Source organism: Colias croceus, chromosome 5 (genome assembly GCF_905220415.1).
Source record: "Colias croceus chromosome 5, ilColCroc2.1".
Classification (NCBI taxonomy): Eukaryota; Metazoa; Arthropoda; class Insecta; order Lepidoptera; family Pieridae; genus Colias; species Colias croceus.
The window spans coordinates 10,422,794-10,449,512 of record NC_059541.1 but is presented as its reverse complement, the minus strand read 5'-3'; the positions used below and the strand labels follow the sequence as shown (position 1 = coordinate 10,449,512).

Genomic DNA, 26,719 nt, shown 5'->3' with positions numbered 1-26,719 from the left:
TGATATTAAAACGGAACAAGGAGATCAAAGCAAGACATTTTCATTAAATGTTAATTTGTAGGAGCGATCCAGCTTTCCTGTATTGCTTCTACTTTTCAGATTTCTTATTTCTTTTTTTAGTTAAGTTGACTCATTATTGCCTGAATCTTAAAGAAATACCGCCAGATATTTTTATTAAAACAGATGAACTATCTTTTGAATGATATTGTGCGCCTTCAGTCTTTAACAATGTCTACCTTCTTGCAATTCATTTTTTGTTGGTGGTGAATTTTTTATAATTTTAAATCGATTCAATTTCGAGTTAAACTTGAACTTATTTACAATAATAAACTGTTTACTGTATAATACAATTCTGCAGTTTTCTTTTAATGCACAATGGAATTTATATATTTATCCAGCTTATATAAAATAAATTCACAAGAAAAACTCATAATGGACATGCTTACTAACTTATTTATTCAATTTTTTTTAGTAAAATATTATGTAACAACCAAGAACTAGTTTGAATAAAAACGAGTATAGAGATAGTTCCTTGGACTTAAAAGCTCTTGAGCTTCGCAACCGGTGGACGTAATTAACCACTGAGAAAAGGAATAAATTTTTCTTTCATCTTGATTAAATTTTGTTGATAAAAATATACGTATCTTGAGTTTGAAAACTCATTACACACTTCGCCAGTTTAAGAGCTATTCTTCTGCCGATGTTTTTATCGACTTTAAAGACAAATTTGATAATAAGACTTATTCGAAACAATATTTTCAGTAACATAACAAAATATATGAATGAGTAATTTGATTCTTTAATTTCGCTTCTTTAATTTTTTCTACAAATTAAATAGGTAAGACAAGTCTGTAAAACGAAACCATTCGTCACTCGTTGAGTTCTGAAAATCCTTAGTACTTGTCGATTTAGTATCCCAATCCCAACTTAAGATTTGCTCTAAATCCTGACAAATGACCGTTAGATCCTTATAAATCGACTCGCAGTTATTCCACGAAGGTGCGAATTATATAAATAACGAATAAAACCCTACTTTGTCCCATAATGTAACAGCAAATTGGTCAATAAAAGAAAAATACGGTGTTTCGGCCATATTAGTAACACTAATTGGTAAGTATTCTGTTTTTATTTCGTCTTTAGACATTCGGAAGGTTGGAAGTGTATTAAGTCAAAGTCAAGTTCGGGACGATAATGGTGATCGTTTTGGATTTGTGTTTTGATGAATATGGAGTTTTTGTGAATGCCTTACAAAATATTATGATAACGATTAGAATATTTGGTATTTGAGTAAATTTTATGAAATGATTGTAGAAAATTATATACATAAATAGATTACTTTAAATTATTCTAGTGAAATATGTTGTGATAAACATATCTTCATAATTAGTTAATAATTTAAAATAATATGTTAAATATTACATGGCAACGACTAAATAATGATTGCTAATTACGATTAAAGCTTAAAATAACATGCATTACGAGTTTATAAGAACGTCCGCATTTGCAAGGCTTCTTGGTTATAATTAATCCCTATTAATTATGATATAATATACATGATCTCGTATACAGATTTTCTTTTTATAGAGATGTCGTTAAAATAAGTTAGCATTTAATATTAAATTGATAAAGTAGTATTAAAGGAGCAATAGTTATTTTATCGTATTCGCGTGATTATTTATTGAAGTAAATAACATCGACGAAATAATGAGACAAAATAAAATAAATAAAATCAAACAAAAAAAAAGATCTTATTCATTACGTACAGTAGGTACAGACATATATAGGTTCATATTTTAATAATTAATTTATTTGCAGCAATATAAAGATGAATTATGATCTGAAATAATGTTGATATGCTGAATCATTAAGTACATAATATAAAATATTAAATAAGAGTTCTGTTCTATACTTACATAATATATTTCCATACATCCATTCTCGATTCCAAAAATAGTTATGGTAATTGTGGATAAACGACACATTTAAGGTTACGTTTTCATCTACATAATATATAAAGCGAAGTCTTCGACAATGCTAAATAAAATATGCATAAAATGACGCGACGAGACCCTCGACCTGAAGCCTTACAGTAACCCATATAATGTTCTCATTGTACACTTTGTGAACGTGCCACGATCATTGGGTTTTTGTGAAAATATATACTTTACAAGCTTTTGTTCAAATGGTTCAAGTCTCTTGTATTTGTTTTTGCGAATTGTGACGCTCTCGTCCTACTAAAAATGTGGGTTAAATTCAGGTTGTAATGAGAGCTATGGTTTTTATATTTATTTTTTTTTAATTGTAAATACATTTAACAAGTACTGTTTTTTTTAATTTTCGTTAATTATATGTTTCAAATATAAACAAGTCTCGACGGTGAGGTTTTTAAAATGAAATTAGGTTTGTGCTCTACTTTAAATTATAATATTCTTACTACTTAGCCCCTGTTCGTGGGTTTTTTGTAGGAAGGTTAAAAGTTTTTCTGTTTCTATTTTTGTCGTAGTAACGCCTTGCTAGATCGATTCAACTTCTCTTCCTTTATTGATGTTGTTGGATTTAAATCCAGAACCCACGGGTACCTACAACTATAGAAGATATAAATAAGTTTTATTTGACCCCTATTTTTTAAATGTTAGTACACTTTTCAATATTATCTTCAAAATTAATCTTTATAATAGCCAAAATGAATATAAGCTTAGAAGCCAAAAAAACTGATTAAAATTATTAATATACGTATACCTACCTCCACTCTCCAGTCTGCCCTTGGGCGGTACGGGGGCATATTCACGAAATTATAAAGTTAGATAACCTTAGTTTTTCGGCTTTTTATCTTTAAGCACAAGTTTTAGTCTTATATTGCTTCATAATAAGGTTCTAAGTTATATGATTTTTATGTAAAAGTCGCAAGTATAATGAAATTTTCAACTAGACTACCTAAAATGTGATAAACTACAAGAGCATTACTACAAAGAAACCTTATCACTTATCAATTTTCTAGTACTAATCGTTATTTTAACAATTCGTAATTAAAACAAACTACCAAAATTTAGGTTAACGTGTAGTTTCCATTATATTCTAAAGTCACAGTAAATTTAATAATTAGGTTACGTCAGCGGTTAAATGGTTCTAACATTAGATTTTAAGCCCTTCTGTAAGTTGAATTTCAATTCGTATCCTTTATATTGTAAACTTTTGATAGGGGATTAAAATATTCGCTAAATAAAGCAATTTTTACGTCAAGGGACTCAGGTAACATTTTATTAACTTTAGTCTCCTTTCAATATAACTTTTTTATTTATTTGGTAGTTCAATTCTATCAACAAAAATATTGGCTACTCATCCTTTATCGTATCCTAAGATATACATATTTTTGTAGGTATCCCTCAGGACAAAAAGTACTTATAATACATTTTATCTGATATATTTTAAATTTACTAGAACATTTGTGTTCTTGTATCAAATATCAGAATACGAATGTTATTTCTAATCTAGCCGTTGAATTCTCACCAAAGCCCTGCCTCAACAATGTAAATGTCGCTTTGATAATAAATAAAGATCACAACATCCTTTTCTTCTCAGTATTATAACAATAGCTACATTTCGTATTCATAAGATATCAGCTAGCACTTACTATGCACCTAGCTACTGATCGACGCATAGGTATGCATCCTTTGTACACTATTGCATCTTTATTATGACACAAGGCTTTTGAATCTATAGTTCTTACATTGTTACTTTCTTCGTGTTGTTTATTATATTACGAGACAGTAAATGCCACAGGTTGTGTTTATTGTTAAGTAAAAATGCGGTTTTGTATCTTGTATAGGACTTTACACTTATTTTTTAATACATTGTAATCTGTGATTGTAATAGATCTATCGTTGTTTTGTAAACTATACTTATTTAAGTCTCTACATTGAGCAAAGCAAATGGATGCATTTCTTGTTTTTAATTTTGGAGTCTAATTTTTAGCTAGATTTTTTAAGGAAACTTTTTTATTGCGCTCTTGCTTTTTTTTAATTACATATGGAAATGTGAAATAATCTTTCATCTTTTTCAATTCATCCCCTAGTTGGATGAATCTTAATCGAATAGTAATACAATTTATTCCTTTCTCTATTCTCTAATCGGATTGGAAGCTGCGATGGGAATACAAATATCAGAGACAAAGCCGTAATTTTCTTCGTGTGTATTATAGTATAGTATTAATTTGATAATTTTAATTTCAGTATATCAGTACATTTTTCAGTTTCATAAAAAGCAGTACGCTTTACTAACATCCAGTAATTTTCTAAAATAGCAAGTAAGTTACTCAACTTAAATTTATAATATACCAAAGTGAATTCGCTGCCCAAAATTACCCCAAAATTTTCCACATAGCCCACACTACTGAATATTATTAAATCAGGCTTCTTGACTGATTTTCAGAACCCAATACTATATCCCCAATTTCGAACATCAACATAAATTCTAACAAGACAAAGGGTGCATAACATGAGAGGATAATGCAGGAGCACCAAGCGAGGGTGGTGTACACAGGATATGTTTGCTTGCTCAGTCCCTTGCATACTGATAAGGTGATGCTACGTTGATAAGCCTTGCCTTTATAAATAGGAAGCTCTCACGGTAAACGCATTTCCGTTAAGGAAATATATGATAAATATTTGAAACTTGTATAATATAGATTATAGAAGACGGTTATTTTGGTTTAAATAATCTATACTAATATTATAAAGCTGAAGAGTTTGTTTGTTTGAAAGCGCTAATCTCGGGAACTACTGGTCCGATTTAAAAAATTCTTTCGGTGTTAGAAAGCTCATCTTCGTATATATCATTACGCTACGACCAACAGGAGCGGAGACATGGGGGTAAAACCGCGGGGAGCAGCTAGTGTTTTATTACACTGATTTGAAATAAAGAAGGAAGCATATTTAATGTATAAACGACTACAAGGTTACATGTTACAGCAACAGTTTACATTTTAAGTAATGGCCTATAAAAAGCACAATATAAGCAATGTTATAATTTTTTTTATGATTTTTCAACAGAAAATAAAAACGCTGAACACTTCAAAATCACAAACCATCAATTGACATGCAAACAAGCGAAAATGCAAATTTAAGTTAAACTATTTAAATTCAGGTAGTACAGAAGAGAGGCAATTGTTCAAACAACGAGGGGCGTAATAAGTCCAGACAGGCAATTATGTCTCGCACTCTGTTACTAAATATACTCGTATAACTATAATATACACGTACGTAATAAAAATGAAATGTTTTTCCGTGCATTTCTAAACTTATTTATTTAAGTTCTTTTTTTGTAGTGTGTTTATCACACGATTGAACACAAAAAAAGGTTGTTTAAACTTTTTACATTATTATAGTTATAAAGTTTACGCATGAATGTTTTCTAATAACGTTTTGGGATCATGTGAATTTGCACGCAAATCCACAAAGTCACAAGACATACGAGACAAAATAGTTGCGGAGACAAAAGTTGCTCTTGTGCGCTAGCTCTAACTGTGGCCTCATAACACCGTGTCATACATTATATCAAAATATATCAATTCACTAGCTATGCCCTGCGATTTTACCCGCATTGCTCCGCTCCTGTTGGTCTTAGCGTGATGATATATAGCCTCTAGCCTTCCTCGATAAATGGGCATCGTAAGAATTTTTCAAATCGGACCAGCAGTTCCTGAGATTAGCGCGTTCAAACAAACAAAAAAACAAACTCTTCAGCTTTATAATATAAGTATAGATAAACACTCTCAAATGACCGATGACATAAACTATTTGTATACAGCTATAACAAATAAATATTACCACCCACAGGTAACATGTTCGTACCAATTACGTTGCCATAACAACGGTGACAGTATCAAAATAAACAAACATACTGCTCGAATAACGCAATTGTTTTGTTCTTTGTCAAAACACTCCGTTCATAGAATGACACACGAACCTTGTGACATCGTTGCTTTCGATCTGTTTATAAAATTGCGCTGAATATTTGATAACTCGTTCGTTATGCAGCGCTATGTTTGCGAACAGTTTTTAGACCTGCAGTCTGTAAAAATCAGCCTTTATTGACTTTATTCATTGCCTTATTAAACTCTACATAAAAAACTAATCGATACTCTACACGAATAATACTTATGACACGTACACAAATATAACTGTTAAAATAACTCCATAAATCTGATTACTTCAACAAATGAATAAGTAATCAAGTTGTAATTACCAAAAAACACACAGGAAAAGGAAACGAAGGGAGCGCTAGGGGAAGCCGCAAACCACGAAACGAAAAACTGTTTAATTACATATATTAAGGTAAAGCTTTTAATACAGACATTTCTATGGATATAAGTTATCTTAACATTTAGAAGCACGAACACGCTTTAGAAAAAATAAACATTTGATGTTTATAAGAGCTGTCTTAATATTTAGGAGGAGAAAGGAGAAAGACGCTTAAGAACAGATAGAGAAGTTGGGAGGTAAAATGTTTTATGAAGTAGATAAAATTTCACAATATTTTACGCCCATAGATTTCGAATTATCGCGCAACAGCAGCTGGTCTTATAAAATTCTACCCCTTATGGAGTTGAACTCCCTTAAATTTTGATTTCAATACAAAATTGATATATTTTTTCAAAATCGCTATCTATATGCCTGATTAAATCGAAAGCAGACTTTGAAACAAAATAGAAATACAATTAGGGTTACTTTAAAATCTGAATTGTAGGGTTGGAAAACAACTTTTGGGTTATTTGTCTACATATTTAATCTCCATTTCAATTGACAACATTTTATTGTTTCAATTAAAACTAGATCAAATGTAGAACATAGTACCTACATAATTATCTACACTTTTTTGCTTTTTGAAACTATTGAGGTATCTCATCTTTTTATCTCAGAATTTCTCATAATTGACTTCATTTTTGGCGATTCTCACATAGGTATAGGTGTTTGTTAAATATTGACGTATTTTTTACGATTGTGAACTAATCCCGCTCATCGCCTCCCACGGGAACCCGGCTATTGTCAGCGGTTTCCCTTTCAAGCCTATTGTTATCCACGCTCTATCGGATGTGATCGGTTTATTAAATTCCGCGGGACTTTTCATATTTATTCGTCATGTTCTTCTAGGAAGTTTATGCGGAAAATGATGATTGATTTGTACCTGTTTAGGGATATGGGCTTTAGGCAACGCTTTTTCATATCCGATTAGTAATAGTATTGAGATATATTTTATTTGAATACTTTTATTTGTATAGTTAAAGCTGAAGATGTTCCGTTTCTTTAAGAAGGATGAAAAGCTCTCTGTTTCTTTTAGAAGAAGATAATCATCATCATCATCATCATCATCAGCCCATATTATACGTTCCCACTGCTGGGACACGGGCCTCCTATGAGGGTACAGGCCATAATCCACCACGCTGGCCAAGTGCGTGTTGGCGGATGACACATGTCGTCGAACTTTTTAATTCTTCGACATGTCGGTTTCCTCACGATGTTTTTCCTTCACCGTTCGAGCAGTGGTGATGTTACAACATGCGCAGATAAATTGAAAAATCAATTTATTTCCTGCGCGCTCGCCTGGTCTCGAACCTCGGACTTATCGATTCGAAGTCCGAGGTCTCACCACTGAGCCACCACTGCTCTTATAGCACTGAAGAAGATAATGACCGTGGCCTATCCGAACATTTATTGTCAGTTCATTGAAAAATATTCAAATTATTTTAAAAAGTTTTACATGTAAAATACTAATCGAAAATGATTGTCTTGTCTTAAAAATTTAAAAGGATGGATGTGGAAAGTCCCATCAAACGCAGCCATGATTAAATTCTTAAAGACAACAAGTTACGCATTGTTACTCCTATTATGGGCATTTAATCCCGAGAAAGTATTGTTTGTTTTTGCTGAACCTACAAAGATTGTCTTCCATGAATTAATGTTTATTCAAAGAAATTCTCGAAGATTATACAAGGGTCAGAATTACTGGTAATTAGCAAGAAGCATTTTATAAAGCATTACATTGTAGATATGTTTTTATTTTTAGAGTATAAAAATTGATTAAATTGCAATTAATCCAATAATAATCTAACTTTGTACAGTATAATTAGATTTATTGTTAAAAGTAGGTAAATAAAGCTGATTATTTATTTGTTGCAGCCTGCAGGTAGAATAACGTAGATTGTAGTAGATTACAATTTATTGGTTTGTGACGTACCTATACTTCTTTATTTTTATTGTCTTTATATTTGACTAGAAGCCCGTTTGCAGGCGGCGCAGTGGTAAAGTAACTGCCTACTGAGCCGACGGTCCCGGGTTCGATCCCCGGTCAGGGCAAATATTTGTGTGATGAACTCAATTATTTGTTCTTGGGTCTGGGTGTTATTATCTATATATGTATTTATTAAATATTATATTTATCGTCGCCTAGTACCCACAACACAAGCCTTAATTGAGCTTTCTGTGGGACTAGGTCGATTTGTGTAATAATGTCCTATAATATTTATTTATTTATTATTTCATTATTACATTATCTACCATTTAAAATGTAAAGTTCATTTATTTTGCTTCATGCACTGTAGACATCTAATTCCGTATTACACTATAACACCTCTAATTAACTACTGAAATTTAATTGATACTTAAATATAATAAAGTAATATACAGCGTAATTACACGCAGTTTCAATACATGTAAGTTTATATAACGTGTGTGTGCGGATGTGGCGGTGCCACTTGATCACTCATCCGGTGTATAGTAGCTACGTGATCCTTGATAAATTGAATTAATTATAAATTATGTGTATTATTATTAATAGACTGCGAAAAAACAGATTCTTTTTTCATTTTCTCATTTTCTACTGGGCGCTAATGTTATATTTTCGTTTTAAGCGAAATCGAAAATTCTAAACTGCCTTATTTTCTTCCTATAATATCTTTCGGTAAGATAAAACTGATGAATAGAAATTTATTTGTTTTTTAAAAGAGAAACTTTACTAAAAAATATAAGGACTTTACGAGAGGAATACTTAAAATAATATAACGTACCACAAAATGTCTATAATTGTCTTTGCTCAGGATAAATATTTCATTTAAGTATATAGGTAGTATGTACTATCTAGTACCTATAAATAAAGCAAGTTAGTACTCAGCAGTCAACACTAGAGGCTAAAATATAAAAGCGTATAGATATTACAAAAGCACTTAACCCGGAGACTTATGGCGCGCGCCTCCCCTTAATTGCTTCGATCACTGAAGCTTCGAACTTAGGAACTTATTAATTTTAATTGGTAAATTTTCCAAGCAGCAAAAACTTTAATACGAAATTCTATAACATAGAGTATATAATTTCCCACAAGTATTATTGCTACTTCCTATTTAGTTCTTTCAATGGTAATTTATTTAGACCATCTATGTATTTTAAAAACATTATCTACTATTATATTACTTTGTGATTTGATGGTATATCGGCATAAAAATCACACCCCTAGGATACACCGATACTTTTATATATAACAAAATCACATTCTGAATTTACTACAGAAAAACTAAAGCACTGTACATGTAGATATGTAAATATTTCGACTTTGCAACTTTGATACACTATACACTACTAAACAACACATATTGTGTGGATACATTACATACTACATAGCTGCATAGCTACATTTCACACCTCGACAGGAGTCTCAAGTCCGCACTTTGCGTGCTCTCATGCATTGTAGCACATTCCGGTCTAGACTTGCGTTGATTTAGCTAGTTATAAGTTACTTGCATCCGTCACCTCTGTGAGAAATGCCCTGTTGTTCGGCGTCTAAATGAACATTTGTTAGCAAATACACCGAAACCGAAATTAGACGTGTTTATAGAATATAAATACAACATACAACTAAACATTTTCTAGGTAAAATACGAAGTATTGATATAAAAAAAAACCATTTAATTAAATGAATAGGTAGGTATATCTCTTTTTACGCTCTTAAAACTGTCGACCGATCATTACATATTTTTTTACAGTACCCTCATTATAAAACAAAACACAGGCTACATAAAATAACAAAAACAAGTATAAAACAGTACATTAACATAAAACTGAAAATACGAGTATATTACAAAAATATGTAAAAGAAAATACACTGGACACATTCTGCCTACTCATTATGATACTAACAAAAAGAACGAACACCGTATTAAATTTCTCTTCAATCGATTCCCACCCTTATTTATATGAAAAAGCGGACGATTGTAGGTCGAACACGATATGCATTATAGGAGAAAATAATTTTATTATTGTGCTGTTAAGCTAGGAAGCTATTTTAGGACCTCGACGCGTAATAGCACTTACGATGGATCCATTATCTTGCGATATTTTTAACATTGCTGAATTAAGTATTGTGCGAATATTCATACATTTTTATTTGCTAACACATTAATTTAAGTATGTTTATGTACCTTCTTACAGTGGATCAATTCTACCTAAATTAATTTCAATATCTAGAACATTCTGTTGTTCCTCAGGATTTAGGTATATGTATTTTAAATTTTGAGCAAGACTCGAACCTTTAATGAATTCATAGGTCCTAACCGCTGTGCGCTGAGCTCCGCTATATGTTCATATCTCAATATCACCTACATTAGAATATAAATGTACATAAAACCTAGCTATATAAACATTAAACAACCTTGAATCGGACAAATGGGGCGCAATAAATCATAGCAGGATTGATGACAATTCTCAGTTCTTTCACGCAATTTCCTTCGCTCGTCTGATATTTTCCTTTACTTTTGAAAAGCTTTTATATAACTGAACATACAATTTATTTAATGGGTATTGAGTTCATGTTATTTATGTATTTATATACAATCTGAAATGCTTTATTAAATTCATTAAAATTCATCCCCTCGTAAAATTTTATTCGTTAATCGATATATTTCCTTGAAAAGTAGATATATTATTCTTTCATTAGTGCAAAAAAGGTTATTGTGTAATGAAATGTTCCCAAATTCGCAAAAATCTCAGAACGGACAAAAATATCGGATAATTTTACAGGCTGTATAAAAATGCTAACTCTAAGTTCATGTAATTTTTATGTAACGAAATCGTTCAAAAGAAAAAACACCAACATACTAATTTCATGTGAAATAATATGAGTTCAGAAACGAAAGTCGTCGAAATTGTTATTATTTCTATTTGAACGTGATATCATCATAACCTAAATCCGGTATATAACTAGAACAAAATTATCTTGTGGTTTGCATTTTCAATCCTAATAGCACTTGACCAAACATGAATGTTCTCAAAAGCAAGAGTGCAAAACTTTAAAACTAGAGCATCAATATCCCGGATCCATTAAAAGCACCTACTATAATAAGGTCTATCGATCAGCAAACAACAAGTTCTAGTTGACACGCAATTTACATGAAAAGCGCGAACAAATCTTAGTAATGGGTCGGTAGCGTGAACGGACCAAATGTATTGACTGCTCGAAAGCTAGACGACGAACGGAACAAGTTATAGGCTGAGGCGGAATAATATTGTGTTTGTAATAATGCTTAGAGTTGTAAACTGTAAAGTTATTTTACCCCAGTTAACCTTAATTAGGGTAGATTAATAAAACAACTTTTTACGTACATTTTACATGTTTTACGCCATACTCTGTAATAATTTCGAAAAACTAACTTATTTATTGAAAATAGGCGATACATGGGAAACTACTAGTACTTTAACACACATATAGAATAGAAGTAAAGGATCATTCACAACATTCCCTTTCGCCCTAAATAATATTACATATTACCTACAACTACCTATGCATATATTTTGTCAATGTATATGTAAATTCAAAGTTGAATGCATCAAATCGCGTTTATCTCATGTATTAATCCACGTGGCATACTTGTGAAACAACAGTAATAAATATATTAGTGTCTGTAATGATTTCCTATTAACAAGAGGAAAGAATTTCGTATTGCAACACTGGACCGGCCCTTGTTCTCGCCTTAACAATATGCACAAATATGTAGATAGATGCCTTTCATTTTATCGAGCAAACCAATTGTGACTAATAATGCTACTAGTGCATAAGTGTAATGCCTTGAAAATTATTTTGTTCCCACACACACTCCAATATTTCTGTGTATATAAAGGAAATATCTAGCAAATATAAAGATAATTTTATCAATCGCTACACACACTTACTTAGAGACAGACATTCCCAATTTTATTCGTAGTCTTTTTACCTTTTAACCTTTTTAGCTATTTCACCGTTTCACATAAGAATACTAGGTATACGTTAAATTAAAGTAAACGGTTAAACATATAGCTTATATGTATAAAAAGCAGCTAATTAATAAACTGCAAAGAGCGATTAAAAAAGAGATTCTTAAATAACCCTCAATATCGAAGATAAAGGATATATCGTAACAACCTATTCCAGCACTTAGCGATAATATCGGGCAGTAAGGTCCTTTGCGGCACCTTACTGAGGTAAGCCATTTTCTATAAGACAGACAGGACAGGATTTAGTCATAGTTTTATTTCATTCAAATATTAGTTAGTAAAACATGGGATCAAAACGTTACCTACTCTATGAAGAAGAATATCTTGTTACCTACTCTATGAAGAAGAATATCTAAAATTAGTCGAGTATGTTGGTTAGTAAATTGTTACAAACAAACAAACAAAAAAAATAATGTATTCTTTCCTCCTCATAATAAGAGTACATACAGGCAGTTACGAGATGTCTCCTAAACATAATATTTTATACATACTCACTAGCTCCGACGTTATTATACAGTGTAAAATTTAACAAAATTTAATTAAATAATGTAATTTACTGGAAACGTCAGGATTATTGTATTAATTTCCACATTTTAATATCACAAGTACTATCATTTTAATTTAACATGCCAGTCCTACCCTGAATAGAACAATCTTACTTGCCAAACTGTGAGCAATTATAACCCTTAGCTTGATAGATATAAGGACGAATAAAGATATAATAAGTTCCTTAGAAGAATTTATTCAGGTAAATTGGATAGCTTTCAATCGTTCGCTTTTTGATTCTACGGTAGATTATTGGGCTTTAAAATTGGCTGTGAGAGATTGTTTTTGATACATAAGGTCAGATAAGTGTAATAATATTGCGGAATATTATTGCATTAGTAGGTATATTATTATTTTTCAATAAAGTCCACTATGGAATCTGTAAGATGTTGTTTTAAGGCGCGTTCAATCTCTTACTTATTACAGTCAAAGCTGCAGATGCTTTTATTCTGTTTTATAATGTGGTTAAAATGTGCGGATTTTTTTTTTATATTGTTGCATAGGACGAAGGAGATAGTGCGATAGAGATAGATCTATCGACACCTCAGGATCACTATAAAATATAAATAGGAAATTGAAATATTAGAACATCGACTCATCTTAATATATATAAATCTCGTGTCACAATGTTTGTCCTCAATAGACCCCTAAACCACTTAACCGATTTTAATAAAATTCGCACACCATGTGCAGTTCGATCCAACTTGAGAGATAGGATAGTTTAAACATGTAGATACCACGGGCGAAGCCGGGGCGGACCACTAGTAATACTAAAAAAACTAAATAAAATGCATCATCGCAATACGTGAAGACAAATTACCTACAAGAAAACGACACACTATTTATACAGATATAATTTACTAGCTGCTCCGTGCGGTTTCACACCCGGGGCTCCACTCCTGTTGGTCGTAGAGTGATGATAATATATACCCTTCCTCAATAAATAAACTATCTAACACCGAAAGAATTTTTCAAATCAGACCAGTAGTTCCCGATATTAGCGCGTTCAAACAAAGAAACTCTTCAGCTTTATAATATTAAGTATAGATATGCTCGCCTCAACTAAACAACTTTCAAATCACATTAGATTCCTTCGAAGAACACAAAACAGACATTAATTACAAACGTGGCAATCTGCCTGGACACTTAATTACAAGTTCCAGGGAATCTACTAGATCTCCAATACGGAGTGGACACAATTAGAATCAATGCTAAGCCGGGATTAACGTCAGCTCAAAGGGTTTATCGGAAAACTCTTCCTGTCACTGTGTCATATCTTGACATCTCATCTGGCTACCTATTACAGCTGGATTTACTGCTTATTTCAAGTACATATTTCAGTCAGCACAATCATTCTGTATGAGCCAATTTACGAATAACGGTGGTTGATTTCGTATTTGATATCCTTACATCTTTTAGAATTCAGAGGGTTGATCGTATCGTGTGTTTGTTTTTATTCAGATATTTTCTTTTGCTTGAGAGAAAGTTTGAAAAGTTAATTGGATTATTCTGGTTTCACTGATCGTTATTATAACCGTTATTTTATACCTACTAAGTATTCACTGTATTTCATTTTATCACTAGTCTTCAACATTGTAAGTATTTGTTTTGGTTGTTAAAAGTTTCAACCTAGTTCATCTATTGTAACGTCTAAATTCTAAGACGCTCCAGTCCATGCAGATACATTACGACCACAAATCACAGTAACATATACAGCACTAAAAACTCGATAAGCTTGTAGTACGAAATCAAGTAATTACGGCACAGCAAAGCATGGAAACAGGGTCGAGTGAGGACAGGCGTGCGCATGCATTTTGCACAAGCTTTACGTACTGAAGATCATTAGGGATGGTAACGTAACTGTTATTTAGGCCAAATATAATCAAGTGGGTCGAACATACGATAGTTCTTTTTGCATGCAACTTTTATAGATAATTATAGGTGACGTTACTAATTATTATTACGATGCGGTATACCCATAGAAATCTAAATAACAAGGCACTAGAAGTCGTAAGCGCGCGTGACATTATCGCCGCTCGCAGGTGGTTACCATACCACAAGTGCGTTCGTCGCTGTTCAGTTGGTTTAGAGACGTGCGTGTGTAAACATGGTGTGTTTCAGCATTTCCCATTGCGGAAATACTTCCACACGTTGTAATTATACTAATAAAGGAATAACATTTCATCGGTAAATATTTTTTTTTAGAAATAATGCCGTTTTTCCTTAAAATTAAAGAATATTTACAAGTATTACGAGTGTCACCATAGTAATCGAAATAACAATGAATGACACAGCCGACCATACTTATTATCACGTTTAACACAAATTTCGACCTTATTTCTATGAGTTTATGTACAAAATTATATCTATTGAAAATTGACAACCTCTGTTGTAGAAAAGCCGAATTTTTTCGTATTGGAGCAAAAAGAAACAAAATGTCTTATATATACTTAGGGGTGTTATTAAACCGTAAATTCGTGCGTTAGGATACATATTCGAAAGCTTAATTTAATATTTAAGTTAATTTTCACTAAAATCAAGCTGTCCAATAAAAGGCATAGTTTACTTGTGTGTACTGTTTAGCTATCGGTTTAAATGTGTTGATTTTGGCGACAGCGGTTTTCATACGAATTATGACATTATAGCACTTCTATATGTGTCTTGTTATTTAGATTTCTATGGGTATACCCTTATAGCGCTATAGCTACTTATTCCATGGAAAATACGGCGATGTTAGAGATAACTGTCGAAATAATTCGTCTATTGTAGAGCTACTTTGTATAAAAATAATACGGCTACATATTATATAAAATAATGGATTCATTTGTATATTGATGCTATTATTTTTATAATGCACAGGTATAACAGTACGTATAATATCAAATCGTAGGAAAGGGCTGAGCAGTTTTTACCACAACTCCCGGAAGGCAGTCATTCGTATAAACGCTTCAATTTACAATTCCCAACACGCCGTGGTTTCACGCTATTACTGAGCAATTCGATTGAGGAAGATGGATTACGAATGTGGGCGCGGATAATATCAGATATCACCGGTTATTATGCGAATAATTCACGTAACTCTTGTTCAAGTTGTTATCATTCATCAACGTACAATAACTCATTTGGACCTTCAATGAGTTATTTAAGAGCACTTGTGCGATGACAGGTGTGAAATATTAATGTTATTCCTTGCTGATTGTTGTAGGGTGCAATATCTTTTGAATTGGTTTTCTTTCGTATTACTATTTTTATACTGTGGATTTGTTTGATAGTTTTTGAATAGTTTCGTTTGAGTGTTTTCAATGTTGTGAAAAAATCCGGAATACGTGCGGAAAAAGCGATCACGGGGTTTGTGAAAACGAATTTTGTTTATTTAGTTTTTGTATATTCGTCAAAGGCATGTTAAAAAAGGTTTTCCTATTGGTTTATAAAGGACTAGCTGTGCACTGTGGTTTTACCCGCAGTGCTCCGCTCTTGTTGGTCTTAGCGTGATGATATATAGCCTATAGCCTTCTTCGATGAATGGGCTATCTAACACCGCAAGAATTTTTCAAATCGGACCAGTAGTTCCCGAGATTAGCGCGTTCAAACAAACAAACTCTTCAGCTTTATAATATTAGTATAGATTAAACGTCATTTTAATGTTTATCTCAACTGCAATGAATACCTAATGGACGATTTTAATTAATATAATATAATTAAGTCTTTTTGTACCAATTAGTGCGTACCTTTTAAAACTGGGTTGTATTTTTTGATATGGGCATACTTGGATTTAAATACGTATTTATTTTACACACATGTAATGTTTGTACTACACGCTTCTCTAAACGTCATGAACTCTCAGAAATTCAAAATTCTGATTTAAATAATTATAGTCGTTTCCCAGGTAAAGACTGGGTAAGACATATTTCATATAAACACTCTGTGCACTATGTCATATGTGATACCTATTTTGAGAATGTATAGGATATTAGAAAGCCATTAAGGTGGAGTAAACAAACAAACTGATGACGTTCAGTTTACTTATATCGGTCAAGCTAATTTAGTATCAATTTCCACGATATAAAGTTGAATTTAGGTTAAAGTGAGTTGAGACCAATAATTCGGAACTACGTATATGAAATTTACCGATAATTATAGATAATAATTTTAATTAATTGATAGTTGATACAGGCTATAGTTTGTTATTAAATTGACATTGCACATAATAATTCTGTCTATTTGTTTGTTTATTTAATTCTATCATGTAAAATATTTTTTATTAAATTGGCACTGCTCTCGTTGAGGTTCGTTATGTTCTCTAGCTGTTCTCTACATACTATGTCTCGATGAAATTGTTTCTTGGCAGTAATATTCTTCATTTTACTTCCTCAAAGTTATCAATTTATTGTCCATCTAATGATAACGCGTTATATGGTTTTAGCAATTACAGAAAAATCAACTACTTAAACTGGAGCTTACAGCTTACAGAAGGGTAGAAGAGCAATGCTCATTCAACATACAAAGACATATTTTAAAACATACAAATATCGTGACAGCTACCTCCCAGTTAAAGATACAGTTATTAATTCACAAAAAGTACAGTGTCCAGTGTTACGCAAACTAAACAGTTAAGAAGATACCATCTCAACTGGTTTGCCAACTTCATGGAATCCAAAAAACTGGACAATAGGACAATTAAGAAGTATACCTGGTCGTTGACTTCTGTAGAACATGAATTAGCGGTTTGTGCGGTTCAATAATTTGTTAATTACATTGTGTGTGCGAATACGCATGTTGATCCAAATTAATTAGTAAAGCGACCGCAATTGTTGAAAAGCGTAGTGTAGGCAGGAATATTATAGGCTAATTTGGTTGGGAATGCACAAATAATTAATAGACATATATTTCTAAATATGTAGGAGTACAAATGTCAAATTATAGTTTACATGAAAACTGAAAATAACATTTTCAGACGAAGATAATGGCAAATTTCAAAGATAATATTAGAATTACAATAATTCTGTTTGCATGTTCAAAATCTTCTAGGTAGGTCGTAAAAAATATTTCTTCACAAAATATTTAATTAAATAACTTAACTTCAATCTAATACATCTTGTTTAACTAAACCTACTAAAGATTACAGCAAATAAGAATAACAATAAAATTAATCTCACCTTCACCAATTATACTTCTGCAATAAGTATAAAACTACAGAAATGTTCTTTCCATCAATGCAAGTTGCAATTACCGCGTATGTTAGTCGTGAATGTCAGAGACCCATCGGCGACACGGCAATCAGCCGACACGCATAGCCCGCAAGCGGCGTAGGGTTGCTATACATGTATAGCGAATACTCGTACTAAATTAGTACCTATGCAGAAGAATGATTCCATGATTGGCGGCAAATCGAACGTTTTTAAAACGCGAATCGAATGTTTTTGAAATTGGAAGAAGGCACAGATAAATAAAATAATCTAGGTGGGAAAATAAAAAGAAAAAATTTGATATCATTAATTGAAATTTGAAATATAATTACAAATATAAATATAATATAGATTGTAAATATTTGATTAATTTTAATACGTATTTCCACAGTAAAAAGAAGATTAAAATATTTTGTCTTATTTTACATTGCATTAATTTTAAATTATCTTTGATACAATTTACCAAAATGCATTTTAGACACTATAAAATATTGTTTAATAAAAAAGAAATTATTGTGTTTGGCAACCCCACGTTATTTCCCATACCTTATTATAATGGAGCATACTGTTGTCTTGGGCGGTGAAAATAATTGAATAGAATAAGACATGCCAAGTTCAGAAACATCCAATGCTCAGTTAATAGGCCTCGAGTAAAATCTACATGTTCCATAGCGATAGGGTTGTGATGCTATACATAAATAAATATATTCTTCCATTATTAATCATTCTTCCATAGGAATTTTACTCATAAACATGCTTGGTGCTTTTGGTCTTCAAATAATTAATCAATCAGTTATTTTTAGTTAACATCTTAGATTAAGGATTGGTCTCCGCGCGCGCTCTACGAGCGCGAACCAATCCTTAATCAGGTTAACATGATAATTATTCCTCAACATTTTTATTTGTAAGATTATTTGAAACGGTTACATAAATCGTAATACTTTTTAATTAGAGGCCAATTATTCAATAAGCTTTCTTTAACAAACCGACTATAACATTATATAAACACATGCAGTAAGTACATACTTAATAACACGTGAAATGTATCATACGAATTTTATAATAAAACTAAGAATAAAATAATATCACAGAAGTTTAACGTTGTATAAGCAATAAAACTGTCAACAAAAGACCAAAGAATCAGCAATAATTCTTCGATCAAGGCCAATTCATAAATAAATCCAGAATAACCTTCTTCATGTACAACAACACTAACTTCTACAGTGTACTGACCGTACTGACTATGCAGACTCGCAGTACCACAAGTTTTTACCACAATTAATTACACATAATTTCTTACGGACCTTCGCTTAAACATACATAACGGTACATAATAGCGATTGCAGTGCAAAAAAGCTGTCATCTGTATCCATATGATGGTATATCTGTCACATAGCACAGGATCTATTGGGATAATAGCAGAGCAATTTTATGGCTACTGTCCGGTTTTTGTTTGCTATATACCATAGACAAATATAACCTTTATTAGTCCATGCTATATACAATCAGACCTGAACCGGTATAAAGTGGTGTGATGTAAATGCATCAACTATTAGAGCAGAAAACTATTTCAGGATAATTTTGAATAATAATTATGGTTTGTAAGAATTCTATGTTATAAGAAAATTTTGAATTGCACAAAATTAGCCTACTAGTAATATAGTATATAAGTATAGCCTATAAGTAATATCCAAAATTCGATTCGCTCTCTGATTTTTGTCTAATGAAATTAATTGAAAGATAGCACTATAACCATTATTTTAAAATGTAGGAACATAAAACACTCAAGTACTAAGTCAAAAACAAAGATTGAATTGAGAGAAGCTAGAGTACCTTCGGAGTTCACTCAACGCCACTCCACAATATCAAAACAGCGTAGTTACTTGGATATTTCAAGCTGAAAGGAGCACCCTGTGCTTGTTACAATACCTGAAGGCTGAATACCGTTTTGGAGGGTAACCATGAGGACTCGCATCCCGGCGGCGAATCAAACCGTCTCAAATGCCTGCATTGGCTGACTAGGGTGGCTACCGTTTAGTGTATTTTGGGATAATTTAAAACGTAGTTTATGTGGAGATTGTGGTAGGAAATGACTTCAAAATTTGTAATTGAAATATTGTGGATTATTTTTCCGACCCAAATATCGACCAATAGAATTGCACCATTCGACGTCACGTGGTACAACCTACATGGTACTACAACATACTGATATTTTTTTGAAAATTGTCTCTGGTCGTTGACGTCAAACTGACAGGTTGAATTCAATTGTGAAATTATTGACCGTTAATTGGGACGGAAAAATAATCCCCCGAATACCACACGAGCTTAAAAATCATCTGGCATTTCCCTCAAGGTTCCCTGCAAACAAATAAAGTCGTCAAGTTTTTCAGGAAAAATCACTCGCGCTTCGCGCTCGTGATTTTTTAGCCTTGACTAAAAACTTGACTCCTTCATTTGTTTGCAACGAACCTATCGGAAAATACCCGATAATTTTGAAGCTCTTGTGGTATTATAAGTGAAAATTATTTTAGACTCGTATTTTTAATTATGTGAAACATATAAGAGACACTAATGTTTTTGGCTTTTGTTTTGTATTCTATATATCTATCGACGTTAGTTTTTAATTTATCTTATGCATATTTTTCTAGCATTGAACAGACATAATATTGAAATTTAAATAGCTATTTGGATCAAAAATACGTTTTTTTACCTGAATATTATTGTAATCCTTTACACATGCGACCTACAGGTCAGTTGACCCTTAGACGGGCAAGGATGTTTAGAGGTCATATCCTTCCACGAACACTGTATCAAGTTAAAAGGTTCGTACAATGATTGACGTAACATTATGTATGATGAATATTGCGCTCTATTTATAGATACAAATTAAATAAAACCCAAAAACTAAAATTATAGTTGATGTTTCATACAAAAAAAGTAGGCACACTGTTAATTTAAACCAAATCTTAAACAGCTCATGTCAATGAACTTGACAAAAATTCTGTAAAAAATCTCCCACCCGTTTTTTACATAGCAACCCTACTCAAGGGGTTTCAAGTTCGGAGGGATTAGAAGGTAGGTCTTTTGTCTGTGCGTCATTACTTTGTCAAAGGTCCTTGCAGGCGATGGGTACACGGGGGGGTCTTATGGTTGTTTTGTGTTACGTGTGTGTGTGTGTGTGTGCGCTTGGCTTTATCTTGCGGGATGATAGTGCGGCTTATTAATGTGGCGAAATTCTCTTTTGATAAGTCAGTGAATTTTTAGAAATAACATGCTTCTGTTGAAGTGAGTTGGTATATTATTCCGACTGCGTGACCGGTTAAACGTTGAATTTTTTGCTGTTTGTAGGTTTACAACACACGTGGAAATAAGGAAAATGCTACGTTTTTGTATATCTATTTATAGTTTATGTCTAAAGTAATTCATTTCGTGAAGAACCAAAAAAAAAATGCACCAATTTTGAGATAAATTCAACTCTTTAAACTACAAGCATTTAACAGTTAAGAGAACAACATCGGGTCAGTTAGTAAAATAATACTATCGTAATAACCACAGAACCTACGCACAGAACATAATATAAAGAGAGGTTATATGTTTTCTCTCTCTTTATATGTTCTGTGGTAATATCGACGACTTTACAGCATAATAACAAAAGGCTAGTAAGTAGTACCATTACAACCCAGATAAGCTAGACTTAGAAGTGTGTCAGTGTGACCACATCTGCTGACAATCAGTGTTGAGATGTACTGCGCTTAACTGAATCGACACGCTTGCAACCGTCTTGCAAAAAGCTGCGGTAATGACTGTATTACAAGATATAGACTTTAGCGAATTCTCTTTACGTCTTGCATGATCTCTGAGAAAAGATTAACGAGATGATCGAAAATTACATCTTAAGTAACACTTCGTATTAAAAGTGGATAAGAACGTTTGTCCAAAAAATTCGTTTTACAGATCGTAAACGCAATAGGAATTTGTTGTAAAAATATACATCAAATAAGAAAAAAATAGCCTTAAAATTTAAAAAAATGTTGGTCCATTTATATCAATATCTAATTCAAACTAAAATGTTCGAAACGTAGCAAACTAAACGTAGCAATAGAAGCAATATCTCGAAATACATATTCAACTCCTGCCAACAATTTCCCGGAAAGACGTCCCGATCAAAGAGACTCGATTGCCTTTGTCGCTGGTTCCCGTAGCTTGCGTCAAAGGAATTTTATAAGAAACGCGCCTCAACTCTCGAGTATCGGTCAAGAGGGCAGAGGACAGTTAGCGCTTTCCGAGAGGCCACTCTGCTAGGTGTGGAACACGCTGTCTTCTCGACATTATTGCCTGTTGTCATTCGGCTCAATAGCTCGTAATGTATTTATGGTACTGTGTTGAGAATTGATAATTGCAGATTCTGTTACTACTACGCAACTATAATCTATCTATTGCAGTTCTATATTGCAACGATTCTAATGTATGATTAAAATTGTATAAATTGTTTAAATAATAATCTATTACTTGGCTTATTTCTGGAAAACTTTACCTATTACCTATACTTATAAAAATGCCTGTACCTAACCTAATATTACGCGAGCTGTTCACTTATAATAAACCCGATTATTTATTCCTTAGATCCTACACTAATTGCTCCCAAGGACACTCAAACAAACCTTTCGTATCCATGTGAATACGGAGTACAGTAGTATGCTTCTATACTCCCGCAGGAAACGTGCTCAAGTTGCGAAAATTGTATTGTTCAAAAACAAAAGGACGTGCGGCTTGGAGAGACGACCACTATTGAGATTAAGGGCTCCTTTAAGCACGCTAACAATAACATTCTGTTGTATTTTGCTATACAGTTTGCAAAGAAATGATAAGGGATGCGCTAAATGCGCTATGTTTTGGTAAGAACGGGGTTCATTATACTTGCTAAGGGTTCTTTAGCCCAGAGGCTCCATTTTTCAACTTTGATAATATGTTTCTGTAATGAATTGCTTGATTTAAAGTAGTAGAACAGTACATATTAGCTCAATGAGTAGAACAAAAATAATATGCTCGAGAGATAATCAACAGACTCAAGAAAGCTCTAGCACCGATTACTAAATAAGTAAATAGCGTAGCGTAAACACTTCTTTTATTTGAATTCCTAATAGAAGTGCAAATTTAAATTTGAGATTCTAATTGACTATTTAATTGCGGTAAATTTAGACGAGTTTGTCCGAACCGTTTGTATTTAAGTAGTCCTCTATGTGTTTAGTAAATAATGCAGTTTTCTCGTTTGTTTACGTTATTTTATACTAGTTTCAGCTCGTGGCTCTTTTTTCGGCTCCATGATATCCGAATACTATCTACCTAATCAGGTTATGATACGCATTTCTGATAAAAAAAATTAACTAATACATACCATAATCTATCTCTAGTACACATTTGCTCGATATCCGATCAGCCATTTAGTATAGAGTCGCAAAAATTTTAAAAACCATTCTTTCGCATTAATAATGACAAATTTAGTATGTATCCTATTCACATTACAATACTCTTATTATTTTACTTGCACACATTTATATAAAATAAATCTGCTGGCACAATTTCAGGCTAACACAGCTTATCTTAATAGAGTTCAGCCAACATATAACTATATTATGAGACATTATAATGCACATATATAAAGAGAAAACAAAAATTCTCTCTCAATTCCATAACTGTCGACCCATGGGAGTATTCGACATGAGATTAGACGTAGGATCGACAGATTACGACAGTCAAACTTACTTATGGTGGACAAGGATGTCAAGTCTATGAAAAAATAGGAAAAATATATGAAGCACCAATTTGGAATTAATAGTATGAATTTATTATTATTTTTCTTGGGGTGGTAGCGTAGTTCTTTTGATTTTTGGAAATAATTGCCTCATAAGTTCTATGTGATTTCTAGTGTGTATGTTTTGGTGAGCTTATAATTACCATTATGTATTTCATATTGACCATTATCGAAACCATTAATTTCAATAGAACAAGTACTTAAACAGAAAGTTATAGGCTACCTGCCTATAACTTATACCATTTACGAATAATAAGGATGATTTCAGCACAGATTTCAGATACTGCAGATTATGGTAGTCGGTAATATAATTGTATATTACCTGGAAATATAATTGTTAGAAGATGGACGGAGAAGTTGGTTTTGAAATTTGAAATTTTTTATTTCTTTTCTACAAGAAAAAGCAGCATAGATTACGACGCGGCATATCAAATATCAGTAGAGAGTTTTTTAACAGAGTGAACACCAAGCGAGCCTACACGTAAAAACTAGTGATTATCTAATACTAGATATAGGTATATTATTAAAAGGCCGGATGACCGTGTACGATAGTATGTCGATCGAGGACAGCGCAGCGCCCTTTTTTGTAGAAAAATGTTTGTATTTTGTATGTCGTTGGATATTGGCTTCCGTTTACGTAAATATACTTCATTGAAATTGAAATTTTTAACTATTTTAAAATTAACAAAACGAATAGACAATGAAACTATCACTATTTACACATACAAGATAGATATTTAATATTAAGTATGTACATTGAGTGAAAAAATAAGTTGAAATGAAATGAATTGAAAAAAAAATTCCAGTAAATTGTTACATGGTTTACAGATGTTGGACAACAGTTGGTTGTAATTTTAATAAATTACTAAAAAGTGGATTAGATTAATTAATTAATTATTACAAAAACCAAACAAAAGAAGGATTAGACAAACATTTCTTAGGTATAATTTATCTTACGTGTCTAACTTACCGTTGTGCTTTAAAATTAGTTTTTAGGTATGCACGTACATTGTTGCATGCAATTCTGTGGTCGGTAGCATCATTTATGAGAGCTGAAACTTAAATGGGCAGTTATCTAAAGCTGGTTTCCACTGCAAGTTACTTGATATTATCACAGATATTAGAATACTACGATATTATGAATACCGATAATCCATGATTGGAATATTCATAATGTTGTACTAATGCTATTGGAATCACAACTTTTTGTGTCGTTATTCGCTGTATTTTATGATATTATTAGTATCAGTAAATGCAGTATTTATCACTAAACTAAAATAAAATTACTTGAGTAGGTATATTTATTTATTCGTTGCAATAATGGATAACAAAAATAAATGTTATTAATTACTAAACTAGATTGAGCTTACTTTAAATACTAACTAAGGTTCTGTGCTAAAACTTTTTAGGAATTTTCACGTCATAACATGGAATTTCACAAGGCACGCAGATAGTCTGGTCACAGATGTAACTTTTTACTAGCTATACCGTTTATGATCATATCAACCAGTGGAGGCTGGGGCTAACACGCCAATCTAGCGAATAACACAGGCGTTAGCTGCCGGGTACGTTTACACAGCGATGTTGGATGTTACACTCTGAATTACGAATAATTTCCTATAAGGCTCGCCGTACACTGGACGATTATTTGTGAGTTAGGAATGTGCGACACTAACATTTTGAGATTTACTTCTAATATCAGATACATTTTCAATTATTTTTTGTTAAGGTTTTAACATAAGCTAAATGTAGTTAACGTACATAATATGTATTTCGTAAATATGTAGAAAATAATCTCAACTCGATAGATGCCATTGAAGTCGAAACGCAACATAATTAGGTACTTTTTGTAGGCGCTACAACAGTCACCTGGTAAAACAAAAATCTTAAAAATATTCCTTAAAAAACATCTAATTTCAAAATCTTAGTTCCTAATTCAAAAAATACAAAATTTTAAATTCAAATTCTCCAATGAGCGCTGCGCCTGCACCGCATAGCAACTTCACCCCGGAACACTCGTGTACACTAAATACCTAATCTGTTTCTCACTCGATACACTAGTGACTTGTCTATAAATGGTTTTGCATAGAACATGCATCTGTGAACCACGAGATGTGTAACCACAGAACTATGTGTAACATGACTGTCTTGATTTTCTTATTTATAAAAAAATGTAAGTATATTGTTTTTGGATTTAGAAGATACTGTGATAATTTCGTATTTACATTAAAACTTTTGAAAAATTTTCGACAACTTTGATTAAAAATAATTCATTACAATAGATAATATATCTAGGTGAAATATGTACCATAAAAACCTGAATGCCATTACTTCTAGCATCAATTATTACGATATAAGTATCACTTCAGGTAAACACCTACTCGTTTCTCTACCATATTCAGGTCAGGAAAATTGCATCATGTAAATACGACTTCCTTGCTTCATAGTGTCCTCATTCGGGAACAGTAGCCAAAACATTTGACAGTCTCTAGGAAATCCAGTAGAAGCATCTAGAACACCTAGAACATTGAGCAACAGCGCCACACAAATGTTAATTTATAAATTCACGAACAAAATTAACATCGCCGATGATTTAGCACGTGCAGCGCTTTAATCGCCTCATAAATCTTCATACAATTCCTCAGCGCGGTGTACTATCTAGACGCACTGTTCTAAGTAGCGCTCTCTTGAATACATTGATGATATGCGGCTATGGGATTAGCGGACGTGATTGAGATATTAATTTTATACGCTAATTATGAACATGTATATTCTCTGCACTGACATTATTCCAAGGAATCCGTTTATAGGAGAGAATGCACCAACAGGAATTAAATTCAATTTCTTAGGTTGCATTTTTAAAGGGACTAAAATCATCTTAT

At 32.4% G+C, this 26,719-nt stretch overlaps 1 protein-coding gene across 2 annotated transcripts in view; it reads left to right on the top strand.

The window, feature by feature from the left end:
- The window catches only part of LOC123692144 (SH3 and multiple ankyrin repeat domains protein 3), a 156,323-nt gene that overhangs the window by 8,480 nt on the left and 121,124 nt on the right, over positions 1 to 26,719 (top strand). The window lies entirely within an intron of this gene.